Source organism: Schistocerca cancellata, chromosome 6 (assembly GCF_023864275.1).
Source record: "Schistocerca cancellata isolate TAMUIC-IGC-003103 chromosome 6, iqSchCanc2.1, whole genome shotgun sequence".
Classification (NCBI taxonomy): Eukaryota; Metazoa; Arthropoda; class Insecta; order Orthoptera; family Acrididae; genus Schistocerca; species Schistocerca cancellata.
The window spans coordinates 521,438,700-521,466,249 of record NC_064631.1 but is presented as its reverse complement, the minus strand read 5'-3'; the positions used below and the strand labels follow the sequence as shown (position 1 = coordinate 521,466,249).

The window sequence follows — 27,550 nt, the reverse complement described above, 5'->3', positions numbered from 1 at the left end:
GTGCAAATGTGGAGCGTGTACGGTAGTTAATGCAAAAAGACCGACATGTAACTGTGCATGCGACATCAGAAGAACTCTTAATTTGAATCGTGATGCCTGTTATACGATTTTACACAAAGGTTTAGCGAAACGGAAACTTAAATGCTCATCCCTCAAACACTAACTGACGGCCGGCCGCTGTCGCCGAACGGTTCTAGGAGCTTCAGTCTGGAACCGCGCTACGGTCGCAGGTTCGAATCCTGCCTCGGGCATGGATATGTGTGATGTCCTTAGGTTGGTTAGGTTTAAGTAGTTCTAAGTCTAGGGGACTGATGACCTCAGATGTTAAGTCCCATAGTGCTTGGAGCCATTTGAATTTGAACTAACAGACAAATAGAAAGAGGAAAGACGAATTTCTGCTGAACTACTGGATGGAGCCAGACGCGATCCCACATTTCCGTCAAAGATTATTGCTGGGTATGAAAGCTGGTATTTACTAATATGACCCTCACACAAAGCGTCAAAGTGCTGCATGGCGGAGTCCTGGATCACCAGCTTCGAAAAATAGTCAGACGACAATGTTCGAGAATAAAAACGATGGTCACATTCTTTGACAGTAAAGTTTTAGTTTCTCTCCAGATCAAACAGTGAACTAAACTGTATACGCTGAAGTCTTAACACATTTGCGACAAACAATTCCCCCCATGATTTTTGGCATTCTCAGGACTGATTCTTACTGTATGACAATGCAAAACCCCTTACTGCTTTATCTGTTAGATAGTATCTGGCCAGACATTCTGTTATTGCCATTCCACATCCGCCATATTCGCCCGACCTCTCGCTTTGCGATTTTTTCTTGTTTCCGCGACTGAAAAGGCAACCGAAGGGCAAGCTTCATCAAGATATCGCAGACATCCAACGCACTGTGTAATATTTCTGGCTTATTCAGCCAATATATTCGGATCCAGGAAGCTATTCCCAGGGCAGTGGAGATGCAAGAAGCATAGAGATGACGCAATGTGGGATGAGGTACCGGTGACAGATGTTAGATTCGGTACCATTCCCGTGAGAAAGACCGCCTGCATGATGCTGCTGCTCTGTGACTGGCTGCTGTGTTCGGCGGTAGGGCGCAAAACCGTTAAACTTTAGTTGATATTATTAATTAAACCTGTCATCCAAATTACTTCAATTTTTTTAAATAAACATCTCTCAACAGCCAGCTATCAATCAGACATTTCAAAATTATTAAAATCAAAGTATTACTAAAACAAAAGACTGACGATATTACTGCCGATGCACTTTGGTGGCGTTCCGGTCACGCCTTGCTGGCTTGGCGCGCGAAGTGTCTCGGGCAGTCCGGCTCTCCAGTTCTGACCGTTCCACTAGACAGACATGTTGTCTGTGGCAGGATGTATTTCATGTTATTTTAGCCAGATATAATGACTGTGGAAAGATATGTTCAATACGTTGTGATCAAGAATAGTGTCTCGTGTCTATATCAATAAAAACGCGAGTGGAATCCCAAATGAGTTATAGTTTATTCGTAGCAGCAGTTCCTTGCGAAGTTAATTTCAGCGTCAAGAAAAAGAATCCACGACCTGCGAGCTGTTTTCTGCGCTGGGGACATCATCATCATGAAGACAGCAGGTTATTGAAGTGTACAAGAACTTATGTATTCCACACAGGGCAGTGGAAACAACTAGGCACCTCACGTGTACTGCATGCACAGTACAAATGTGCTCAGTGACACGTCATCTGCAGTAATGCAGCGGAGGTAAAGAAGGATGAAAGTATTAACACGATCTCACCTTTATTCCTTTTTTCTTGCCGTAACTGTGACAAATGAGATTATAAGCATGGCAGCTGAAAATTTCCCAGCTCCCTTCTGAGACCTCCAGAAACGGTGGCAACTGCGTATAGTTACCTAAGGGAACTACTTCGGCAGGAGCTAGGAATATTACTAGGTAAGTGCAATTTTCGATTAAATAAAAAAAAAACTGTCCCGGAACTTTTGTGACAAAGAAAGTACGTTAAACTTATATTTCTTCATGTCCAAAATTGTGTAATATTACACAAACGTAGTGTATATTTGTTCAATCACTCTGTCATCTTCAGATAACCAAGTTTATCCAGTGGAATATTAGCCTCGATGAAAGCTCGTGTTGTTGATAAAGTGAATTCTTCTTTATCGGTTTCCGCTCGTTTTGCTGCCTCACTGGCGTCTGTGAGAATAACTTGTCTTTTGATGCCGGTCGTCCTTAGCGTCTTCTCCATGCTGTTCTAATGGGGAGACTGTGCGGCTGGTCCCGGCGGAGGTGCGAGTCCTCCTCCGGGCATGGGTGTGTGTGTTTGTCCTTAGGATAATTTAGGTTAAGTAGTGCGTAAGCTTAGGGACTGATGACCTTAGCAGTTAAGTCCCATATGATTTCACACACATTTGAACATTTTCTAATGGGGTGATCAGTTATTAATATTTTTCATGCATGTGTCCTTTCTCTGCCACTCTATTTGCACATTGCAGCGTTTGCACGTAAGTACCTTTCCAGTTTTGTCAAACTCGTAAAATCCTTCTGATGAAAAACTCTTTTCTCAAGAAAAACTGTCATTAACATATTAATAGACTGCAGCACAAAAACAAATCACAAATAATACTGGATGCACCGCCTATCAGCGACAATTTCCAATAGGCAATACACAGCCAGATCAAGAAATGAGCCGGACATTGTTGGAAGTCGTACTTCGTTGTGCAGGAGATGAAATTAGCGATACTCGAAACTGTATAAGATATCGATAGATATCGGGGTGACGCAGACTCGATCGTCATCGATATTCGGATTTTATTACGTAACTGGAATTTCCGCCGTTAACTTAAAATGATGTGATTCCATACAATTTTGTCGAGTATTTCGCGATTTTGTTTAAAGGTAAACTGTTTCGCGTTTTGTACAAAATCTGTAAAATTTCATAAAAATTTCGCGACTTTGCGAAAAACAGCCACCTCTTTTCGTCTCTATGGAAGCGAAGACCCTGTTGTTGCACGAAGAATCTACAAGGTATAGATTTACTGATGAAATCAGCAGCAATGATTACGTCTACTGTTGCAGTAATGACTAATGCTCTTCTAGACGAAGGACTCCTAACACGGATCTTAAACAACGAACGCAAAGCGCAGTAACATTGTGTATGTATATTATTAATATTTTAGTTGGACGCTTTCTCGCTGCGGACAATTTGCGTCTGTAACAGTCTGGTTAAAGAAACTAAATGAACTTGCACGCTGCAAAACATGTTGAACATGAAACGTCCCCTTAGAAAAATTAATGAATTACTGTGCTGATAAACCTCTACGTTACTTGATTTTCAAACAGCTGAGCAAAAGAACGTGCACAGACATTTCTCTCTTTACTTATTCAGGTCATCAATAAACTGACACAATATTTTTAGCACAACGCAATCTGACTTTGAATAATCCCTACAAAAGAATGGCCCTGACTAATAATAACCTATACCTTTCATGAATCACTTACCTCACAAAAATCTTCGTTACTCGGACTACTGCAATACAGCGGGCGCCAATACTGCCAGCTAAATAAAAGATTCTAACTACTGAAGTCACTAACTACTGGTAGGCATAGTTAGCAAATGAAAGATTTTGATAGAGAAAAAACAATGTATTTATCTTAATAGTGTTCAAAAGTCATAATATATATATCAGTTCATGACCTGCAGTCTTACAATTTTACTGTCTCTGATGGACACATGTCCAGATCATCCGCTCTCAAAACTCCTCCATCCCTCTCCCCACATCCACCACTGCTGACGGCTCACCTCCAACTGCGGAACGCTGCGCGCTGTTCACATCCAACTGCCCTACACTACAATAACAATGTTACAACAATGCAAATCAGCCACAGACTGCACACAGCACAGCCAGTGATTTTCATACAGAGCGCTACGTGGCGTTACCAGTACAAAAACCTAAACAGCCTACTTACAAACATAGCAACTCATGGCGGAAAGGCAAAAGCTGCAGTTACTTCCTGAATAGTAAAGATGTTTTCTACTCCATACTGAGATATTTTTCTACTCATTTTCCTCTAGCTGAGACTGATTGTCGCAGTCAATTAATATCATTAGCTTATTCTCCTCTATCGTGTGTTGAATATCCTTATTCGAAGTGTCAAGGGCGGTTTGAACATTACCGGAATGCTAGGGTACTTTTTGTAGCGTTAAATTTACCTGTCACAAATTTTCATATGACGGCTACAGGCAGCACATCTTTACCTAATACAGCTGATACCGAAAAATTCTCAGACAGCGAATATTTTTGGAATTATTTCGTACAGCTGTGGATCGTCAATAAGGTCTGTTATTTTTCAGACAGGAATACGACGATAAGAACATTAGTGCCGATTCCTTGTAGTCCTCCTAGTCTCATTCTCCCTGGTACGGGAATACAGTTAAAAATTTTGGCGAGCATTTGTTGATGAATGTAGTGGACTATGGTATAGGGATGTTGACAGTGCGATGTATGGGGGTTTGGGTCGGTTCTGGGAGTGTGAGCTGATAGCTGAAGTGGTTAAGGCAACCGCTCGTGATAGCGGGAAATCCGGGTTCGAGATCCGATCCATCTCAAATTTCCATGTGTCACTAACAGGTAGTACATACATCTATACCTAACACAGCTGATGTCAAGGAGCAGTCAGCGAATAAATTTCGAATTAATTCTTACAGTTGTGAATCCGTCAACAAGGTCTATTCTTTCAGATATTTAAGTACGTAATATAACTAGATCGTTTTCCAAGGAAAAACTACCTGAAACTGAGGAACGGGACAGTGTGACACTCGATGCCGGCATGTAGGTTAGTCCTCTGGGAATAGTACCAAAGATATCAGCAGGCTTAATGTCATCAGACGAACGGGTCACAAACAATGGCACATCGTCTCATCCCATGAACATAGCGGCGATGTTCGAAATTTAATACAGTGCTTCTGCGTAGAATCAGGAACTGTACGAGTATGATGTCATCTATCTTTCTCTTACTAGCCAATTACTGATGAAAAGTATATCACACGACGCAGGCTGGATTAGCTACCTCGGAATCGTGCGCTGCCCCACCCCCTCCCCCATACTCCCTCCCAAAGACCATGAACATGGATGCCAATAACTGTTCCCAGATGGAGACGGGGTGAGTGCTAGTTCTGGCAACAAAGGCTGCCTGCGCAGTACTGTTTATCTCGTGTTTACATGAAGATAGGACCGGACCTAAACTGCTCTGGGCCGTGCATCTGTGCCTTCACACGTATCTCGTTCTCGCGCCTTTTATGGATCCGGTTTAGCCGAAAAGCATAACACACGCTCACTCACTGCACTTTCCCACGAAACAACAGCGACTACCTTTAAGAGTTTAGGGTGGATCCATTCGTTCCATGGTATATTGTACATTTTGCGACCTGCTTTTCCTGAATCGTTGAACATGTAGCTACTATATTTGGCCCAAGACGTAATGGAAGTCTTCAAAACAGCACGGGTGGCTTCTTCGTCGTAGCAATATTAGGCACACATACAGCGTCAAAAGCTTGTATTTTCTGCTTGTGATACCACTGAAAACAACCATTTAGATACATTGTGAATAACGAGAATCTGTTGTTTCTGGACGTAAAATCCTGCATTAACCAACGTACCAGTACTCTCAAGAAAACGATGTGCTGAATATTCTATTGCTCAACAGTTTATTTGCCAACCAGTGCCATTTCTGACGACGACCGTGAGGTAACGCGAGCTGACAAAAAATGACAGAATTCACAATTCAAGAAAAATCACGAACGTGCTTAGTTCCGAGCATACTTTCTACCATAAAGCACGGGCAACAAGAAAAAAAATGAGGAAGAACTCAAGCTAAAATACGTTACCTAGATTGAAATCTGCAGTCTAGGCATGAGAAATTAATTGATCAATGTTTTCTTTGCGTTTTCCACAGCAATTTTGATAGGACTTGGCATTCTTTTACCCAATTAAGGGAGACAAGATCTTTGTCAGTGATAACAGTTTCCTTTAACGATATATTTCACGCCTACAATAGTTAAATCTGGATTATTTACAATGCAATCCTGCGGTCGTTTTGACAGGTAATTGTTAACAAAAAAAGAAAAATTTTTTCGTATTAAGTTAGCACTGAAATTACACTTTTACAATATGAATTTTTTCACGAAGAGGGTTCTGGATCTGAGACAAAATGTATTATCACCCAGACAGAAGTTCATGATATAGTATGCAAGTAAATTTCAATTACCTTATTCTCTACCTAATCGTACTGCCTCAGAAACTTGCGACTGCGGAACAGGTTTATTTATTAATCAGCAAACCCCGATTCGAACTCCCTTGAAAAATATAGTTTCGAACGTCTGATTACTTTACAGAATAATGATTTAATGTGTTGGATATTTTACGCTAAACATATAAGCGAGAGAAAGTGTATAGAAGGAAGTCTCTACATGCTCTCTTTTATCAAGTACTGGATGAATATAGTCTGGACACTTTGCGCTCTGTTTACGCAAAAGCTAGTTTTTCATGCATATCAATGTCTACGACGTGTTATCTGCCGACGTCTGTGTCGTACACTGATACTATAATTTTGCAGGTACACTCAGTGGTATATGTGGATACTGCCTGCAAAATGTGTTGCGAACAGAGTTAGTGGCATAGAACTTATTCATTAATACGTCGTCCATGGTGATCAAGTGTTCCTGCATGAATAGCAAAAGGTAGTAAGTGACAAACTCCTTTCCTTTGATAATTCTGTGGTGGGTGTCAGCGAGAAAAAATTACGTAAGCGTTTTGAAATTACGTGTAAAGTTTGTTGGAAGTCGCTAAGTGCATTCATTCTCAAACACTGGACAATTATAGTCTGCGAATTTTTGCGCGCCGTTAATTAGGCTGCCTCCAGACATACAAACAAAACCGTCAGAACAGGCCTTGAAGGCCCACGGTACCGACCGGCCGCCGTGTCATCCATAGGCCTTAGGTGCCACCGGATGCGGATACGGAGTGGCATGTGGTCAGCATTCCGCTCTCCCGACCATTGTCAGTTTTCGTGACCGGTGCCGCTACTTCTTAGTCAAGTAGCTCCTCAATTGGTCTCTCAAGGGCTGAGTGCATCCCGCTTGCCAACAGCACTCGGCAGGACCCGGACGGTGTCCCATCCAAGTCTTAGCCAAGCCAACAGCGATTAACTTCAGTGATCTGACGGGAACCGCTGTTACCACTGTGGCAAGGCCGTTGGCGCCTCCAGACATACACAGTTCCTAAATGTAATACTTGTCTTACTGTGCTGAGCCTTTAAAGTAATATTATACCTCTTAATGAGTAGATTTTGCATGTTTTATATTTTTAAATTCAGTGAATAACTATAGAAAATATTGAAAATCAAATTTTTGTTGCTCCTGGTTCAAATGGTTCAAATGGCTCTGAGCACTATGGGACTTAATATCTGAGGTCATCAGTCCCCTAGAACTTACGCTACTTAAACCTAAGGACATGACACACATCCATGCCCGAGGCAGGATTCGAACCTGCGACCGTAGCAGTCGCGCGGTGCCGGACTGAAGCGCTTAGAACCGCTCGGCCACCGCGGCCGGCTGTTGCTCCTGGAAGTCATTCGATAGGCAACCAGTGAATGGAACTAGGTGACCATGCCCCAGGTTACTCGTTTCGCATTCACTCCAAAGAAAGACGTCGCACCATACACGAAGGAATTATCCGAATTGTATTGAAATCGGCAGATTTCATGTACAAGAACAAACAAATAAATGATTACAATTGCAGAAAAATTGAATTAATTATTCAAGAGAAAGTGTTACACAAATTCAGAAAGTTAAGCGAGTTGGTCCTTATGTAAGCAGTCATTCGGCTTGGCGTTGACTGTAGAGTTGTTGGATGTCCTTAAGAGTGATGTCGCGCCAAACTACTTCCAACAGTGGCTGGCCGTTGTGGCCGAGCGGTTCTAGGCGCTTCAATCTGGAACTGTGGGTTAGATAGGTTTAAGTAGTTCTAAGAGGGGACTGATGACCTCAGACGTTAAGTCCCATAGTGATCAGAGCCATTTGAACCATTTTAACTTCCAATAATCGCGTTAGATAGTGAACATCCCGAGCTGGTAGGAGGACATTGTCCATGATGCTCCAAATGTTCTCAGTTGGGGAGAGATCCGGTGACAATGATAGGGTTTGGCAAATACGTCTCCAAACACATCTTCTGTATGGAATCTCACTGACTAGAGTAGAATAGTCTTCAGTGAGGTAAAATTGTCTTCAGTGACGAGTCCCGTTTCGAATTGAGCCCCGATAACCAGCGGAGACGTGTCTGGAGAAGTCTCAGACGGTGGTGGGACACCAACCAGCCTGTCGCCGCACAATTACAGCGCTGCGATAAGCTGACAAACATTCTACGCCCTATTCTGTTGCCCTTCATAGCAAGCCATCATGGGCTTACCTTTCAGCAAACTAATGCCCGCTCGCACCGGCAAGAGCTTGCCTTCGTACTTGCCAGATCCTATCTTGGCCACCAAGGTCGCCGGATTCTTCCCAATTAAGAAATTTGGAGCTTAATGGCAGGGCCGTCCAGCTAGTTTGGGAATTTGACGATCTAACGCGCCAGTTGGAGAGAATTTGGTACGATATCCCCCCAAGATGACATCAAAGATCTCCAGCAATCAATGACGAGCCGAATAATGCTTTTGTAAGGGCCAGAGGCGAACCAACGCGTTACTGACTTGCTCAGTTTGTGAAGCTCTTCCTCTGGAGAAAATCATCCAAATTTTCTGACCTAACAAGGAACAAGGAAACAGCATTGTCTCCACCTCCGGTCTCAGTTAAAACGCTTACAACAGTCAACGCTGGAAATTAACTTCTTAAAAAAACGCGTACAGGCATGTGCGAAGCCACTGAAATGTAGCATTACCTGTATTCGCAAGTATTCCACAAGCAGTTTCAGTCCATCAATGCCGCTTCACCAGCAGGTTTGTGAGCTGGATTACTGAAGACACATTAAATTCTGTCGCTCATTTCTGTTTTGACACAGGCAAAATAGGCGTTGTCATATGATCCACACGTCCGTCCACTTAAGATTTTGCTGTGAGATATCCTAAAAGACAAGACGCTGTGAAACGTGTCACAGCACTTGCCGCATTCTTCAGGCTGCCAAATTCTCCTCATACAAGTAGTTGCTAATGTGTTTTGCGGTTGTACCGGTTACAATGAGCACTTACGGACACAATAAAATGTTAAGAAAGCTTCTCTCAGCAACTGTATTTGTTTTTGCTGTGATTTCAGACGGCAAAACTGTGAAGCCTGTTACACTACTGGCCATTAAAATTGCTACACCACGAACATGACGTGCTACAGAAGCGAAATTTAACCGACAGGAAGAAGATGCCGTGATATGCAAATGATTAGGTTTTCAGATCATTTACACAAAGTTGGCTCCGGTGGCGACACCTACAACGTACTGACATGTGGAAAGTTTCCAACCGATCTCTCATACACAAACAGCAGTTGACCGGCGTTGCCTGGTGTAACACTGTTGTGATGCCTCGCGTAAGGAGAAGAAATGCGTACCATCACGTTTCCGACTTTGATAAAGGTCGGATTGTAGACTATCGCGATTGCGGTTTATCGTATCGCGACATTGCTGCTCGCGTTGGTCGAGATCCAATTACTGTTAGCAGAATATGGAATCGGCGGGTTCAGGAGGGTAATACGGGACGCCGTGCTGGATCCCAACGGCCTCGTATCACTAGCAGTCGAGATGACAGGCATCTTATTCACACGGCTTTAACGGATCGTGCAGCCACGTCTCGATCCCTGAGGCAACGGATGGGGACTTTTGCAAGACAACAACCATCTGCACGAACAGTTCGACGACGTTTGCAGCAGCATGGACTATCAGCTCGGAGACCATGGCTGCGGTCACGCTTGACGGTGCATCACAGACAGGAGCTCCTGCGATGGTGTACTCAACGACGAACCTGGGTGCACGAATAGCAAAACGTCATTTTTTCGGATGGATCCAGGTTCTGTTCACAGCACCGTGATGATCGCATCCGTGTTTGGACACATTTCCGTGAACGCACATTGGAAGCGTGTATTCGTCATCGCCGTACTGGCGTATCACCCGGCGTGATGGTATGGGGTGCCATTGGTTACACGTCTTGTTCACATCTTTTCGCGTTGACGGTACTTTGAACAGAGGACGTTACATTTCAGATGTGTCACGACCCGTGGCTGTACCCTTCATTCGATCCCTGCGAAACCCTACATTTCAGCAGGTAATGTACGAACGCATGTTGCAGGTCCTGTACGGGCCTTTCTGGATACAGAAAATGTTCGACTGCTGCCCTGGCCAGCACATTCTCCAGATCTCTCACCAACTGAAAACAGCTGGTCAGTGGTGGCCGAGCAACTTTCTCGTCACAATACGCCAGTCACTACTCTTGATGAACTGTGGTATCGTGTTGAAACTGCGTGGGCAGCTGTACCTGTACACGCAATCCAAGCTCTGTTTGACTCAATGCCCAGGCGTATCAAGGCCGTTATTATGGCCAGAGGTGGTTGTTCTGGGTACTGATTTCTCAGGACCTATACACCCAAATTGCATGAAAATGTAATCACATGTCAGTTCTAGTATAATGTATTTGTCCAATGAATACCCGTTTATCATCTGCATTTCTTCTTGGTGTAGCAATCTTAATGGCCAGTGGTGTATTTATGTGGGCTCTTGTTATTTTTTCAGTTTTGTCGCCGCTCTCTGTTACACAAAAACTCTTGCCGTAGATTCCATGTCCATTTCCTGCCAGTTCATTTCGTTCGTTTAGCGATATCAAACTTTTGTTGCGACCCAACAGCAGGTCGCGACAAATCTTTGTTCCTGATCAACTTCATAGTGTACACAGCGTATAGAAGTAAGTCAAAGAAGAAAACACTGCAACCTTTTCATCTGAAATATTTTACAAGATTTTGCAGAGTGATCCACTGTAGTAGATTGGTTTCTTTAAGTTCGTTGATGCTAACGGCTAATGGCTACTACAGTTCCTTATCAACAGACGAATCTGATACCGGTATTACTACGACAAAAAATCACAAATCATACGGTTTGGAACTCCCAGCTTCCTCATTTGTAAGACTCTTGGGGTTAATTGACTCACATTGTGTAAGAATAATATGGTTCAAATGGCTCTGAGCACTATGGGACTTAACTTCTGAGGGCATCAGTCCCCTAGAACTTAGAACTACTTAAACCTAACTAACCTAAGGACATCACACACATCCATGCCCGAGGCAGGATTCGAACCTGCCACCGTAGCGGTCCCGCGGTTCCAGACTGTAGCACCTAGAACCGCTCGGTCACACCGGCCGGCTTAAGAATAATATGATTAACCGGTAAGAACGAGTATACTATCAAGAATGTATCACATTCGGGGTATTATTGTCTGCTTTAGTTCTCTAATTGCATGCACGTTACACAAATTTGATTCCTGAAATAAGCACACAATTTTATTCAGATTGACGGTAACTTGTTGTCAAGTTGTTTGATACTGCTTGATAATAAGCTGTTGCAAAGTGTATAATGATTTAGTACCGTTTAAGCGACTCCAAAAGATCCTGCTAAGCACATGAGTCAGTAATTTGCATATTTGGTGACTAAGAATAGAATTATTTACGGGTTACATTAAACATGTTGTATTCCACTTGTTCTTCGAGTCTCGCTGAACGATGTATGGAGAACATTGATGGCCATGGAGTCAAAGTGCACAACTGAAACGGCCTATCTAAAGAATTGCACGTTCGTCATAATACTTGAATTTTAAACACTATCATTCTTTATTTGTCTGGCTATGATACCTGCAGCTGCTGTATAATTACCATTATGACTTAACCCTTTGTTGCCTGACGGTACTTAAAAGTACCAGTAAGTTTCGACTCTCATTATTTTCTCGTGGTGCAGTTTCGTGATCTGAAAGCCTGTCGGTACGTAACAGTAACTCTGCTCTACTGTTTCATAGATGTTATTGTGCAATACATAGACCTCTCTGGCGGTCAGAGCTTGAAACTGTTTTTCGCGCGCTGCTGTGAAAACAGAAGATTGTATGTGCTTGTTTCCATGGTGTTGCCTGAATTTGTGTACAGTTTATTGAAACTTCCGTTGAGTTTTCCATTGTACGTACTTACCTTCTTTGTTTTGTTATAATAGCTTGAAGCATTACGTTACAAGTGAATGAGATAAAGTGGAAAATATAAGGCGGACTTATTAGTACCGTCAGGTTGTGCGAACAGTTTATTGTAGCAACAATACGTTACCTCTCACTAGTTGTTCTGTCCACTTTTTCTCACACAGAAATCCGTAAATACATTTGCCTGTGGAACAATTAGAACAAACAGGAAAGGTTTGCCAGGGAATTTACCTAAAGAAAAATGTCTAAACCGTGGGGAATCTAATCACAGAGAGTCATCTTTAGACCTGACAGTATTTCAATGGAGGGAAAATAAAGTAGTGTATTTTGCGTCAAACTTCCATGGCACTGACCAGAGCGTAGTGACAAGAAAACAGAAAGCTGGAACTAGTATGACTATACCATGACCAGTTATTGTATGTGATTACAATAAACACATGGGTGGTGTGGATCATGCAGACAGATTACGTTCAACTTATGGTCTTGACAGGCGATCAAAGAAGCAGTGGCACCGTCTCTTCTGGGGAGCAATAGAAATTGCTTTTGTCAATGCTTACGTCATTTCCAGTGATCTACATGGGGCACTGCCACTGCTGGAATTCAGGAGTGCTTTGGCACTAGGGTAATGAATGAACAGCAAGTGCCAAATCTCAAAAAGAGAAACTCTGGTAAAGATGAAATAACTCCCCCAAAGAGAAGGAAGGATAACTTTTCTGTTCCGCAGAATGTACGCCTTGGCAACTGAGAAAACCATTTTGTAGTGTTCAGTTGTAAAAGAGGACGATGCGAAATGTGTGCGAAAAATAAAATTCAGTCGACACCACATTCACAATGTAGTACATGTAAAGTGTATTTGTACTACAATGAGAAAAAGAACTGTTTCCTACAATTTCATGAGGTATCACCAACACTAAATATGTGATATGTATATACTGTCAAAAATGTATAGCTAAGTTACTATGTATTGTGAAGTTGCTCTAGAATAAATTTATGCGAAATTTTTAAAAAAATTCAGAAATATCATATTTCTGTTAATTAATTTTCTATTGTAAAAATATTTAATATTTATGTGGAATAAAGTACAAGTTATAAAAATTGGAGCATTTTTCTGCGCATATTGTGATTCTGTCCATGGAGTCTGACGGTACTTCTGAGTACCAGTAGAGAAAAAAGTTGTGAAAAATAAAATAAAATTTTACAAAAAATCCTACCGTGATTTGAGGCCAGAATAGCATCAATTCTGCAAAGAAAATGTTAAAAAGTAAATTTTTTCTTATGTCAGGAAACAAAGGGTTAAAATTAAGTATGTACTATGGTCTAACATAAGACATTTATTTTCCTTTACTAGGCCTGACTTGTTTGTGGCCCAAATGGAATATAAAATACTCTTTCCTTTTATTTAAATTCAGCTCAGAGCTGACCACATTTCAATGGACTGCTTGTTTTCATCTGTTGCCCACGCTAGGCCAGTATTTATTGTTCAGACCGATTACTCTGTTTCTCTAAATTGCTCGTCTACCGTGACTATTTTCCCTGATGTCATATTTGTCCATAGCAGAACAATTCCTTCTCAAAAGATATTTTGGTTTCCCCGACCTTCTTACCCACATCCCCTCATCATTGTCGTTCGTCTTTCCTAGGCCCTAATGTCTTCCATTTTTTTTTTTTTTTTGAGTTCACCAGTAGCCTATACATTTTCTATTCATTCGTATGGCGTCGATCAAGGGCAAATTTTCTGGATTTATTCCAGTTCCACAGTACTTAAGTTTCGTTTCAACTATAATCGGTTTCTTTTTATAGTCATTTTTGGATAATTCGTACATCGTTCCCGTCTTCCTTGTCCTTTCTGTGTTATTCATTGTCCTGATTACGTAAGCTCCAGTACTCTCTTAATTGTTTATTATTTGATATATTTTGTTTTTTGATTCTCCTGTCATCGATTAATCTCATTAATCTGCTGTAAATAAAGCCTTTTTTAATAGCAGTGTCAGCCACTGTCTAAGAAGCAATTACATAAAGTTAGCTGAGGAAAAAGATGAACCTGCGTTTCGCAAAAGGCAGTGCTGCAAAAATCATGTTTCTTCCTTATTTGGGTTCGACTGATTTTTTTTTGTTCACTTATGTGCCGTTATACTATAATCGTGACTACTTTCTCTGATGACATATTTGTCCATCGCAAAATATTTCATTGTTAAAGGATATTGTGATTTCCCATGCCATCTCATCATTGTTGTCCGTCTTTCCTAGGCCTTATTGGTTTCAATAAAATATTCCTTCTTTTTCTGTGTCCACCAGTAGTCTACATTTTTCCGTTAAATAGTATGCCGTCGGTAACGGGCAATCGTTCTGGATCTATGCAATTACATAATACCTAACTTCTGCTTCAACTATAAACGGTTTCTTATTATGGTCATTTTCTGATAGTTCATACACTGTTCCCATCTTCCTTGTCCGCTCCGTTGGTGTTGTCCTCTGTCCTCACAGCGTAAACTCCAGTACTTTCCATATCTGACGTTTTCTTGTTTTTTGATCTTCCTATCTTTTAATCTCATGTTTGCTCAGTAAATATAGTGTTATTTGAGACTAAATGTCGACCATTGTCTAGGAAGCTCTTAAATAAAGTTAAACTGGAGAAAAAGAGGAACCTGCGTTTTCAGGAGGCGGTGTTGCAACAACCATGTTTTTTCCTTATTTGGCTTCGACGTATTCTTTCAGTTCCATGCCATTATTATGTAACCGCAACACTAGAACTGACTAGGTGCGGCGACGTATTCGCTTTTGTTTGTAACATAAACGTGCGACGTAAAATTAGTTCCGTGTAGACAAAAATGCTCCGAGGGATAGAGTGAAATACTTGCAAACACTGAAGCTGCATTTACACGGGCCATATTTTACTGCAATGTATGGCCCAGCAGCGTTGCCGTCAATATTGCTGCAATGTGACTGCAATACGCCGCAATAGTGCGGTATGGGGTCAAATTGCAGAGAGCGCAGGCTGTTGCAGGACAATTCCCAAGTATTGCCGATGTTCTGCCAGTGTTGGCCACCAAAGGCGGACAATATTTTTTATGACCGGGCCACACCAGCCTTTGTCCCTCTCACTCTCAGCTTCCTCCCTCCTCCTCAAATTGACAGCACTGCTGTGTCAAGTTACGTAACATCAGCTGCGAAGCCGGCCGGAGTGGCCGTGCGGTTCTAGGCGCTACAATCTGGAGCCGAGCGACCGCTGCGGTCGCAGGTTCGAATCCTGCCTCGGGCATGGATGTGTGTGAGATCCTTAGGTTAGTTAGGTTTAATTAGTTCTAAGTTCTAGGCGACTGATGACCTCAGAATTTAAGTCGCTTAGTGCTCAGACCCATTTGAATCAGCTGCGAAGCAATATTATTCCACGTCAGTTTGAAAGATGTTGAGCACTGAATTTTTTTTCCTGTAGGAATGTTGAAACGGCCAAACGAGATAAACACGAATTGTATAAATATGATGCATACCTCTATAGAGTTATGGAACACAAAAGGTAGTACATATAGAGTCGGAAATCTGGAAAATCGCGTTCTCCTTTCTTCCGTCGTAGTAGATGATTTGCAGCTGTAATCCATATTATTATATTCTACACAAGTTCTTACTAAGGCTTCTGTTTTGAAGTTTTTCGTCTGTGTTTCTAGGTTGATCGCCAGCAACTTGTCAACTGCATTTATTGTGGTCTTTGTGTACTTCTCACGTCCCAGAAGTCTGTTCGCAGATGTGTCAAAATTATGACATTCATTTTTCTATCACTGTACTGTTGTTCCACAATAAAATATTGTCATACACATTTGATTGTTATTTCTTTAACTGCTATAATGAATTCCTTCAGTCCTTCCATCATGAATTATCTTGAACAGGACGCTCTTCTCTATGGTAACCAGCACGCGTTTCGAAAAAACTAGATCGTGTGAAATTCAATTCTCACTTTTCTCGCATGGCATCCTGAAAGTCACCGATCCAGGTAGTCAGGTAGATACGGTATTTCTAGATTTCCGAAAACATTTGACTCGTACCACATCTGCGCTTATTATCAAAAGTACGATCGTCTGGGGTATTAGGCGAAATTGGTACCCGACTGAGGATTTCTTGGTAGGGAGCACGCAGAATCTTGTCTGGGATGGGAGTCATCGTAAGATGTAGAAGTAACTACGGGTGTAACTCAGGGAAGTGTGTTGCGTCTTTCGTTGTCCATGTGGCACATTAATGACCTTGCGAACAACATTATTAGCAACTTCCGACTTTTTTTGCATATGATGCTGTTAACTATAATGAAGTTCTGTTTGAAAGACGCTGCATAAATATTCAGTCACATCTTGATAAGATTCCAAGATGTGACTGAATATTTATGCAGCTTCTTTCAGAAAATATTTCATTATAGACAAACAGCATCATATGCGAAAGTTCGGAAGTTGCTAATAATATTGTTCGCATGGTCATTAATATACATATGCAAAGATTGGCAGCGGTCTTTAAATATTCAGAAATATAAAATGGTGCGCTTCACAAAATGAAAAAAAACGTAGCATCCTACGACTGTATCATCAAGAAGTCACAGTTGAAATCGGTCGACTGACACAAATACCTGCATGTCGCACTTTGCAGATCTATGAAATGAAATGGTCACACAGCCCCGTCATGGGTAAAGCAGTCGGTAGACTTCGGTTTAATGGTTGAATACTCGGAAATTGCAACCAGTGTACAAAGGAGATCGCTTATACACTGTCCAGTTGTCTTCGTGTGATCACCTGTCAAAAGCCTGAATAAGGCCGGTATTACACTATCAATTTTCTTTGTCCGATATCTTTGTCAAAGAAATTTGATGGTGTAATAGGGAACTTTGTCAAATGTCGTCAAATATTTGATCAAATCTAGGGCCTCGCTGTAGATTTGATCAAAGAAGTCGCTTGTCTTCTGTTCACTGCAATGTGACATGTTACCACGTGGAGCGCTAGCTTCGCTGCAGCTTTCTGTCATCTGTGGTGTTTTTATAAACATTGCCGGTAAATACAATTGGTATGTACCGACAACTACAATATTAATAGAGATTTATGAAGCTAACGAGGCGCTTTACAACGTAAGGCACCCTGAATACAAAAATAGATTAAGAAGATTGGAGACCTAACCTAACTTAACCTAACTCTCTCCTGTAGCAAGGAATCGGAGTGTTACACTGAGCCTGTCTTCTACAGATATAGCAGTTCTTAAGTGAGTATTGTGCTTTTTGATATGCGGATACACTTCACTGAGCACATACAGAAGTATATACTCATCCATTCTGAAGTAATTGATGTACGACTTGACGTCATCAACCATAAGCTCACGTAACAAGTTTTGTTGAATGCTTTTATTGTGTCGTCGTTTAACCCACGGCTTCACCCAGGTACGTTTCCTTTTTTTTTTCCCCCGCTGCTCTTCCGCATGTGCTCACAGTGCAATTGTGGTACATGCAGCTGCTGCGGTTACTAACAAACTGTTGTCAGCCATCTTGAACTTTGACGAAAAATATGATGACAGTGTAATACCCTTTTTTAGCGGCACGTCGAAGATCTTTGTCAAATATACACTCCCGGAAATTGAAATAAGAACACCATGAATTCATTGTCCCAGGAAGGGGAAACTTTATTGACACATTCCTGGGGTCAGATACATCACATGATCACACTGACAGAACCACAGGCACATAGACACAGGCAACAGAGCATGCACAATGTCGGCACTAGTACAGTGTATATCCACCTTTCGCAGCAATGCAGGCTGCTATTCTCCCATGGAGACGATCGTAGAGATGCTGGATGTAGTCCTGTGGAACGGCTTGCCATGCCATTTCCACCTGGCGCCTCAGTTGGACCAGCGTTCGTGCTGGACGTGCAGACCGCGTGAGACGACGCTTCATCCAGTCCCAAACATGCTCAATGGGGGACAGATCCGGAGATCTTGCTGGCCAGGGTAGTTGACTTACACCTTCTAGAGCACGTTGGGTGGTACGGGATACATGCGGACGTACATTGTCCTGTTGGAACAGCAAGTTCCCTTGCCGGTCTAGGAATGGTAGAACGATGGGTTCGATGACGGTTTGGATGTACCGTGCACTATTCAGTGTCCCCTCGACGATCACCAGTGGTGTACGGCCAGTGTAGGAGATCGCTCCCCACACCATGATGCCGGGTGTTGGCCCTGTGTGCCTCGGTCGTATGCAGTCCTGATTGTGGCGCTCACCTGCACGGCGCCAAACACGCATACGACCATCATTGGCACCAAGGCAGAAGCGACTCTCATCGCTGAAGACGACACGTCTCCATTCGTCCCTCAATTCACGCCTGTCGCGACACCACTGGAGGCGGGCTGCACGATGTTGGGGCGTGAGCGGAAGACGGCCTAACGGTGTGCGGGACCGTAGCCCAGCTTCATGGAGACGGTTGCGAAATGGTCCTCGCCGATACCCCAGGAGCAACAGTGTCCCTAATTTGCTGGGAAGTGGCGGTGCGGTCCCCTACGGCACTGCGTAGGATCCTACGGTCTTGGCGTGCATCCGTGCGTCGCTGCGGTCCGGTCCCAGGTCGACGGGCACGTGCACCTTCCGCCGACCACTGGCGACAACATCGATGTACTGTGGAGACCTCACGCCCCACGTGTTGAGCAATTCGGCGGTACGTCCACCCGGCCTCCCGCATGCCCACTATACGCCCTCGCTCAAAGTCCGTCAACTGCACATACGGTTCACGTCCACGCTGTCGCGGCATGCTACCAGTGTTAAAGACTGCGATGGAGCTCCGTATGCCACGGCAAACTGGCTGACACTGACGGCGGCGGTGCACAAATGCTGCGCAGCTAGCGCCATTCGACGGCCAACACCGCGGTTCCTGGTGTGCCCGCTGTGCCGTGCGTGTGATCATTGCTTGTACAGCCCTCTTGCAGTGTCCGGAGCAAGTATGGTGGGTCTGACACACCGGTGTCAATGTGTTCTTTTTTCCATTTCCAGGAGTGTAGTTGACGAATATCTGATCACATCTGTGATCAAATCTTTGACAAAAAATTCGATAGTGTAATCCCGCCCTAACCTCATTTTGCAGCGCCGACCGCTGCGGGACGGTGCGGGAAGTGAGTCAGTGCAGTTCTGGCACGCCCGGACAGGTGTGTGGAACCACACCGACTCCGGCGCAGTGGCCAGCTGCACTGGGTTTCTCGGTTGAGGATCCGAGGCACGAACAGCCCGATCGAGATTGTCCCACAGTTTCTTGATTGGGTTCAGACTCGGGGAGTTCTGTGGCTAAGAGAGTACGGTAAATTCATCCTGGAGCTGTTCGACCCATGCACGCACGCGTCGAACTGTGTGACACGTTGCATTGTCCTGCAGGCAGATGGCATCTAGTGCCGAGGAAAAACAGTCAGTATGTAGAGGTGGTCATGGTCCCCGAGGATAGATGCATACCTGTGTTAATCCACCGTGCTTGTCAGAATAAAGAGATCACACAGCTTCACAGCTGTCAAGTAACGTTGTTGTGAAGTAAACTTTCATAATTCGACAACTCGACAAATAACTGATCCAGCACAATTTGAACACGTGCTATAGCTCCACCAAAATCAAAGGAGCAGACTTACACAGTAGTGTGACAGCAACTGAGACATCGATGTCATACGGATATCAGGACCAACTGATATAACCTGAAGATGGCAATTACGCCGAAATAGGCCTTTCGTGATAAACAATATAATCGAACACAGCACAGTCTTGGTCTCATAGTAAATATGTAATGTCCTTATATACGACGCAGTGGTCTCAGATGATTACAAAATAAAACCATTTTGTCTGTACATGTGATTCCTTAATGTGAAAATGAACAACACCAATCCCGGGAGCTAGCTTTTGAAAATAATCGTGAGTACTCAAAATCACAGTTCACAAACGTTGAAAACTAATCCTTCTGAAAATCCAGGTATTTTTGAATGAACAACACTTGATAAAGATGATTGTTTATAAGGTTTTTCTTCAACACTTCGCTTTGATACAAAAAATAATCCACAATCCACACACAATTGTTGTGTTCTTTCAAATCTTTGTGTAATTTCTAATTCTCACTCATACTGAATGTGTTCCTACGAACAGGGAATCACTTAATGGATATGTTCGCTACAGTGTGAAGATTCAATTTTTTTGCTTCTTGTTTGTGGACATGCATAACAGCGTTGTCGTTCAATTTCTCTTGCGTTGCCTTACGTTGTTACGCAAGTACGTTTTTGATTCAAGGGCGGGGAAAGAAGGTTCTACTGTGCATCATACTTACGTATAGTTAAAACGATATTTATTAATTTCATCACTGCTGGAATCAATTCGTCCCGTAAATATTTGAGGAAAAGAAACACAGTAAGTCTTCCGTATCTCCAACGAAATAATTTTTAGCTTTACAAACATCTAACATCATATTTCTGTACGAAGTTAATCATTCTGGGTCAAAATCATCATTACAAAATTCCTTCACATAACTGCAATCTTTCATTTTCAAAGAAGAAATATTTCTGTTTCTGTGACATGGGAGTTGGCAAAAGCATGCTTTTTGGTCACTTCCAAGAGGTCCATACTCCATCGAAACGAGAGGAATTTGTGCAGAAAAGCATTCAAAATTTCAGTTGGCTCTAAAATTTTAGTAAGAACTGTAGTGACAAATACGAATTCAAAAGAGCGAAGAAAATTTACTAAATCTTTAGTTTTGGCACTGACATCAAATTTTTCGAGCTAGAGATCTTCAAAGAACAAAATTAACTGTTCATAATTCTGGAAAATACTTTTCAACAATGTTACTCCACGGCAAAAAGGCCGAAGAGCTACAGGATGAATAGAGCCTGCATTTTGGGCAGCCTGCAGAAACTTAAATATAAATACTGCTAGTCGCTTGGGGGAAAAGTGCACTATATTGGTCACGTTTCTCACATTTGGTAGATACTCTCTCACCATGGCCTAATTTTGGATTTCCTCTTGAATCACGAAGTTCAAAGAGTAGGCCAAACAGTGAACACGCAGAACTCGCTGCTCCATCAGTAGCAGTACCTCCGCATCGCTTGATGTCTAGAGAAAAGCGAGTGGGAACACCCATTAAAATTGTCAACAAATACTTCAACTGTAGTATATTCAGTATTACAAAAACCAAATAAACAAAGCGTATCGAAACTTGTTCGTGCTGACAGATGTCGCTAGTTTCATCTAAATGATGCCATGTTACGCAGAAAAAAAAGTGAACTAAACTTACTGTTCTACAAAGTAGACAGTTTAAATGTCTGCCGGTCGTTGCGTGTTGGGTGGAACGTTCAAAATCTTTCCGGGTATTTCCGCGAGAAAGTACGCTTGACCACATCATTTATTTCTAGAAGACTGAGAAACGCTATGCCGTGATTGCATGGGCCAAAGCGAGGGCGCGACGTCAGAACTTCCATAATGGGCAGCTTTGAATTTTCCCCCAACTTTAATTTTTTTTATTGTTATTATTTGGTCTATTTTATTTTCCTTCCCTATTTTGTGTGTGTGCAGAGCACCACAAAAATAATTCGGGGAGGGTGCGCCAGCACCGGAGTACCCACGGAGTCGGCGCCTCTGGCACCAAGCACTCTTTAACGTCTATTTTATGCAGAACAGAGCCATTCCCGGTGTCCAACCGACACTTTTATCACCAAGCGGCTGTACCCTCACCTCATTAAAACGATGAGATATTCACAGTCTATTACTGCCATCAAAATGTCTTCAGAGCAGTGCTACTGTGTTCCAGATCAACATTAAGCATGGAAAAAAAAATATTTTTCGAAATACCTTATCTTATTATGTGCCACCACAATTCCATGAAATAACCACACCGGTAAACTACTGACAAATGATCATCGACAAATTGTCAAAGTCGAAAAACAAATCTTCTACAGGCATCCGGAAGTATTTATACTGAAAACACGGAGGAAATTGTCGTTCTTACCTCCAGTAAAAAAACGACGTGTATTTCCTCATGCAACGATCTCACGACGTTAGCAGTCGATAAGATAGCATTTAACTTGTACAGGAGCTTTTCTCCGCACAAAGTATGGCACGATTCTCGTTTAACTGGCGTCGTATAAGACGAAATAGCTTTCAATCCACAATGTTACATTTCAGTCAGCAGGAACTTGATCCTTGCTACAGTGTAATGGTATCGCAATGTGCATTGAAAACGGTAGGCAAACAAAGAAGGGGTTGGGTTGTTTTGGGGAAGTAGACCAGACAGCAAGGTCATCGGTCTCATCGGATTAGGGAAGGACGGGGAAGGAAGTTGGCCGTGCCCTTTCAAAGGAACCATCCCGGCATTTGCCTGGAGCGATTTAGGGAAATCACGGACAACCTAAATCAGGATGGCCGGACGCGGGATTGAACCGTCGTCCTCCCGAATGCGAGTCCAGTGCGCAACCAAAGGAATTCCATTTACTGCACGCTCAATAAAATAATTGTTGAGTAAATGCAGTTCAATCTCAGATGGTCCATCATGGCCAGGGGACATCGGCTGGTTTAGTAATGTCTTTGTCAATAAAATTCACCAACAGTCATGTACTTTAAGATATTATTTTATTTTATTGTGACGGTTATCAGTTTCGGCATTTCATTATGCCACCTTCAGGCCCCATACGAGTCTATCCAAATAAACGAACTTGTCGTACAGCGCCAAAATCACTGGATATCAATTGTATAGCGATTGAATTCACGATATCCAGTGATTTATGGCGCTTTACAACAAGTTGGTCTATTTGGATACAAGTGTATCAGGCCTGAAGATAGCATAATGAAATGCCAAAACTGGTAACTGTCACAATAAAATAATATCTTAAAATATACAGCTGGTGGTGAATTTTATTGACATTGCAAATACAGTTCATGTCAACCTATTCACGAGAAATATTTTGTTCATCCTACCATAACTTGTTCAACCTAAAGAATTCCCGCTACAACAATCACAACCACTCTCTCCTCACCCCCTAATTCATGCCATCCAAATTCCATCTGCCAAAAGAAGGTTGTATATTGTCCTACGCAATTTTTTTCGGTACCCCAATATTATCGAGTTTACGAAACATCGATGTGCTAAATTCCAGCTATCCACATTTGAAAGATTTTCCTTCATTCACTTAGGGGTAATGCTGCCACTGTTCCATGAACATAGCAACACTTCCAATTGATCTAGCACCTCCTGAGATGACAATGCTGTCGACCAAACGCATTAATGTGAAAATAGAATTCTGACTATATTCCAGTTGCTACTATTCTTCGTTAGCACAACACGTAGCACATTCATTGCAATTAAGTACCTTGATACAACTGTTGTTGTCGCTATTGTTGCAGTCTTCGGTCCTAAGACTGGTTTGATGCAGCTCTCCGCGTTGCCCTACCCTGTCCAAGCCTCATCATCTCCGAATAACTGCCACTACCTACGTCCTTCTGCCCCTGCTTAATGTGTTCATTTCATCTCTTGGTCTTCCTCTGCGATTTCCCGCCCTCCCCCCATGCTTCTCTCCAGTACTAAATTGGCGATAAAAAATGGTTCAAATGGCTCTGAGCATTATGGGACTTAACGTCTGAGGTCATCAGTCCCCTAGAACTTAGAATTACTTAAACCTAACTAACCTAAGGACATCACACACATCCATGCCCAAGGCAGGATTCGTACCTGCTACCGTAGCGGTCGCTACTGAAGCGTGTAGAACCGCTCGGCCACATCGGCTGGCCAATTGGCGATCCCTTGTTGTCTCAGAATGTATGCTATCAACCTATCCGGTCACCTAGTTGGGTTGTGGCGCAAATTTATTTTCTCCCTAATTCTATTCAGTACCTCTTCATTAGTTACGTGAACTACCCACCTAATTTTCAGCATTCTTCTGTAGCACCACACTTCAAAAGCATCTGTTCTCCTCTTGTCTAAACTGTTTCTCGTCCAGGTTTCTCTTCTGTACATGGCTACATCCTAGACAAATCCTTTCAGGAAAGACTTCCAGACACTTTAAATCTAAGCCTATATTCAATGTTAAGAAATTTCTCTTCTTTGGAAACGCTTTTCTTGCCATTGCCAATCTACATTTTATATCCTCTCTACGTCGGCCATCATTAGTTATTTTGCTGCCCAAATAGCAAAACACATCTACTACTTTCACGTGTCTCGTTTCCTAATCTAATTCCCACAGCATCACCTGATTTAGTTAGACTGCATTGTATTACCCTTGCTGCAATTCAAAACTATTCGTCTATTTTATCCATATGCTAGCATATCTGTGAAGCAGTATGACACGTTAAACATAAGATGGGTAGCATAATCACAAAATGAGAATCACTTTTGAAAGTAACTGGTTGTCTGCGAATTGTATGAGACGGTAATGCTGTTTCACCTGTCACACAGATATGGAACATCCCTTCGACTAAAAACCTATGCAACCGAACTTCACCAAACTATTTACCCTCAGTGGTGCCTAAACACTGTTTTTATACAATAATATACGATTATATTTGACCCTTCGTACGTCGCTTACAATTGTTGCTCATGAGTATAATGTACATGAATTCACATACTGCCAATCACAAAGACGTATTGCAGAAAGGAATGTTATACATATGTAACGACGGTAACATTAAACGTGCGTACCTCTACAGTTAGTAGAGTAATAAGCAATGCTGTTAGTTGTGCTAAATGGCTGATTACTCACAAGTGAGCACTCTTCACACAGCAACCAGCGTACGCCGCAACACGCATCCGAGGGCGCCTGCAGTGCAAGTGGCAGCGGAGTCAATGTCTTGCAACTCTGTACTCTAACAATACACGTACGGACACCGGGAATCCCCGCGCTTCTCACCTGATTGGCTGCGTCGTAGCAGGAGCTCTGCTCATTGGTTACCTCTACGGGGCTGACCTCTCGCGGCTCTACACTGAACAGCTGGGCGCAGCTGCGCGACGTGGCAACCGCGCGCGGATGCGGTATGCGCTAGAAGTGGCTCGCGTGACGTCACTCGCGGGCGCGGCATTGCTCCGCCAGCTGCAGTCACTGGCTGCCTGCGCGGCGAGAAAGCGTAGCGTGGCGCGTCAGTAAAAACACAAACGCCTCTGTGGCGAGGAAGACGTGCACGTCGTCTGCAGAGTGTCTATAATTTCTGTACTGTCATTCGGTGATCCTGTCGACGAACTAATAGAGAAATATCACGCTATTCGAGCACTGCGGATTTATCAGTATCAATAACCTTGGACGTTTCGTTACCATGGCAGTGTCAAACGACAACTAATCGTAGCACGTGCAGAGGTGTGATCAGAACAGCCTTGAACTAGGAACGACGTTAAACCAGCGCGTGGACACTTCAAATACTGCTACATGTTACTTGGAACTATTCCCTCTTCATTATAAGTTTAATATATAAATAAATATTTCGCTATGTATGCATCCGTATTTTTTGTTAGCGCATGAAACGTCCTTCCCGTGGAACTTAAATCACGGACACGACTATTTCGGTAGATTCGTGGTGCATCTTCGCAGCGCTTTTCACAAAATCGCCTAATTTTCCTTAGACACATAGTTGTCGTGTTCTCGTCATACCACGAGTAGACCGCTTACCTATATTCTGTTTCCAGTTACCAGTGCCTCATACTCGGGACGCAGAAACTCTGGTCAACTCGGACGTTACTTCTGAAATTGATTTTCTCTAAAATTTTTCGAAGACAAACAGCTATTTGTTTTCCGCCGCTTTCTAATTATTTTCCGCGCAGCTTCATATATTTTCACAGCTAGGACAAACGGCAACACTACTTGAATTCGACTCACGTGACACAGGACGCTATTGTCCAATGGAATGCGAAACAAGAACTACTCGTTTATTTTTTATTCATGCATAGATTTTACTTGGCAGGTTTTTTTCCTTCTCGATGCCCTATCCTCCTGACCAAGTTCCCTGCTTTCAACTGTCCTTACGTTACTTTTAACGTCACACGGACCGTGGTATTATCTGGTACGCACTCCTTACGCTACGCATTTCGTAGATATTAAGTACACGGAAAAAGGGGTAGGGACATTTTTATTGACGTTATCATTCTCTTGCACTATTGTTTGTTTGCATATAATGTGTACTACTACTCTGTAAATACTTCAAGAGTGATTGTCTAAAGGTTCTTCCTTTAGCAGCTTCAGAATAGCTTGTCAAGGACACCCAATTTTCCGTATTTTATTCAAGTCAGTAATTTAAAAGCGTGGTGTGTATGCAGATTTTTTATAGTTTTTGCACTTAACGGCTTGATTAAAATGTGGCGTTTTTTTCTCGAAAGCCTTTTAGCGTAGCTCCTGTTTCGTACATTTTGGACGACAAATCCATCACCCCACGACCTCAGTAATTCCCTAAGAGTCTCATCGCTTCTCGCTGATATATTAAAGCTCAAATTTCTCCTTCTTTTGTCAATTATTTTTATGATTATAGATAAATTATGAAATGGTACAGAGGATAAAATGATCGTCTGACAGCGATGCAAACCCCGGGGCTTAAAATTCATCCCAGACATTACCAGAGGATGGTTAAGAGAACTTTTCACGGTGACAAGTATTACACTCACCAGTTATCAGCAAAAACATGGAACAATACATGTGGGTATAGAGCATTGCGCAGACCACCAGTGCGGCTGCATTCTACGTCCGCCATCTGCACGCAGCAAAGAACTGTGTGTTGGAGACAGATAGCTGAGTGGTGGAATAGCTTAAAGAAGACCACACTAGATTGCACATCAGTGGGGGTAATCCAGGCCAGACTGAGGAAAGGCTTTAGGGTGTGAAAAGCCTGGAAGCTTCCTAAAATCCACCGCAGGCAACAGACGAAAACGCACTACACACGGATACCTTTTGAGGACATCGGATTCAGGGACCCTCTTTCACCATTGGTTTGTTATAGTGTTGCTGCATTCCGTTTGGTTTGTAGCCGCAGTTAGCTTCCTGTGTGTGTTGCACTGGAAGCAGTGCATGGCAGTGCAAGGGTCGAAGGTATGGGCTGTATGCCTGCTTCCATTCGCTCACGGTAGCTGCTACTGTCAATAGTAATGCCCTCTCTAACCCTCCTTCAACTCCTCATTCATTCCTGTTCGATTCTCTATAGGGCTGTGTTTTCCAACACTGCTAGTTATGCGTTAACACTGTGGAGTGGTATTCTGACGAAGAGTTGGCCGACATGCACCCTGTGTACGGGTTCACTGAATGCAGTGGAACAGCGGTGCAGTGACTCTATGCTTAACCGACGACAATCATATCACCACACTTTTACAACAGGGGGTTGTTGCGTTGTCCTCTGTTGTGTGTTGTACGTT

General features: G+C 42.8%; 1 protein-coding gene and 1 pseudogene across 2 annotated transcripts in view; both read right to left on the bottom strand.

The window, feature by feature from the left end:
- The window catches only part of LOC126190802 (uncharacterized), a 214,068-nt gene extending 188,901 nt beyond the window's left edge, over window positions 1–25,167 (bottom strand). The window contains exons 1-2 of one of the 2 annotated variants that reach the window (XM_049931360.1): window positions 25,074–25,167; window positions 24,927–24,983 (exon numbers count right to left, since the gene is read on the bottom strand). The gene's annotated coding sequence lies outside the window, so the exon portion shown is untranslated. The remainder of the gene's footprint in view (window positions 1–24,926; window positions 24,984–25,073) is intronic. The other variant, XM_049931359.1, reaches the window with a different exon arrangement.
- Window positions 7,145–7,263, bottom strand: LOC126089961 (5S ribosomal RNA; annotated as a pseudogene).
- Window positions 25,168–27,550: the final 2,383 nt, after the last annotated feature.